Raw genomic sequence first — 1,902 nt, forward strand, 5'->3', positions numbered from 1 at the left:
GGAATCACCCATAGCTGGGTTGAAGGTGGAGTCTCTTGGAGTTTTAGGCTAGGTTGCAGCTCAGTGGATGGAATGCTTAGTTAGCATTCCCAAAGCCCTAGATCTGACTCCCAGAACTGTGTAAAAACTGGTTCTGTAGCCAGGCGGTGGTGGCACATGCTGAGCCCGCATTCTTCCAGCTGACCTACATTGCCAGCTCAACTTTGTTAAGTGGTTTTTGTTTTGGTTTGTTTTTCCTGTGTGACTTAGAACCTTCTTCAAAGTATGTTGTGTTCGAGGTGATGGAGTGCTTGGCTGCCATGCACAAAGACCTGGGTTCAATCCTTAGCTCCAGATAAACTGGATGTGGTGGCACTCACCTGCAATTCAAGAACTGGAAAGGTGAGATAGAAGGTCATAGGGTACATAGCCAGTTCAAGGTTAACCTGGGTCACACTGATGTTTGCAGAGCACGGCGGCTCCTGTTTTTAGTCCAGATTATCTCACGGAGTTTTCTGTAACATAAACTGTTCATATTTCACATCATATTCTTTTTTGTATTCTTATTTCGTTAAGACCAGAGAGTATTCTCTGTGAGTTCAAGGCCAGCCTAGTCTACAAAGTGAGTTCAGGACAGCCAAGGCTACACAGAGAAACCCTGTCTCCAAACAAAACAAAACAAAAAATAAAAAAAGACCAGAGAGTATAAATATATCCAAAGTACATTACACCTGTGTATGGAAATGCCATAGTGAAACACGTTATTTGTATAATTATTTATATGATAATAAAAAATACGAACCAGAAGAGGGCAGGTCTGTGTCCTCCGCCAAGAGTGCCGAGCACAGCAATTTCATGTTGTAAGGGTTCAGGAGCTGTTTTGTCCAAAAGTTAACTTACCAAGCCACCTACTGGGTGCTAGAAAGTTGGATTAACACTTGGGATGTGTAAGACAGACGATGAGTAAAACACAGACTCCAAGGACACAAAAAAAGGCATAATTTAAAAATTAAAAACTGGGGCTAGGGTGGAGCTAACTGGCAGGGACGCTGTGAGGGAACCCCCCCCCCCCCCCCCGTGTTCAGCCTCCCAGCACAGAAAGGAAGTGGATTATCACCAAGTAAAGTAATTTGTTTTTGAGGGGGTTTGCTTGGTTTTTTTTTGTTTGTTTGTTTTTTTGGGCTTCTCTGTGTAGCCCAGGCTGTCCTGAAATCTGCCTTGTAAACTGGGCTAACCTCGAACTCAGAGATCCGCTTGCCTCTGCCTCTCCAGGGTTTGGATTGAAAGGGTGAGTCACCATGCCTGGCCTTCACACTTGTTTTTAATTATTTAAAAGTATATAGTTCATATATAAAGCACCTCTCTGTGCTTGCACTATAGTGTGTTAGGCTACCAGATATATAGGGTTGTCTTTTATGTGTAAAACTTTTAAAAAGATGTTTAAAAGGGCTTAAAACTTTTTAAAAGATGCTTAAGACGGGTCAAGGCTGAAGCCAAGGAGAGTTTGGTTCCTGGAGTCCACGCATATGCTAAGGAGATTAAGGAACAAGGGTGTGTGTGTGTGTGTGTGTGTGTGTGTGTGTGTGTGTGTTGCTGGGAATCGAACTGTGGCCTTTGCAGCGCTAATTATATTCAACTAGGAACTACACATACCCAGCCCAACAAACCGGTCCTTAAGAGGAAAGAAGTCACAATGAGATTTAGTTCTCTCGCGGAGAGCCCGTCCTTCTCCGTTTATTTCAGACATGAATCAGCTAGTCAGTGTAAACCGTGCGTATTAAAGCTCACCAGGTGTAGGTAAGAGCTTCGCTGCTAGATAAATCCGTCAAGGCAGGAAAAAAAAAAAAGTGTGGGCGGCTCTGCTCTGGGAGGCGGAGTCTGCAGAGTTTAAGTGTTTCTGACCAATCGGAAGGAGACCATGGG

This window comes from Meriones unguiculatus, chromosome 10 (genome assembly GCF_030254825.1).
Source record: "Meriones unguiculatus strain TT.TT164.6M chromosome 10, Bangor_MerUng_6.1, whole genome shotgun sequence".
NCBI classification, from domain to species: domain Eukaryota; kingdom Metazoa; phylum Chordata; class Mammalia; order Rodentia; family Muridae; genus Meriones; species Meriones unguiculatus.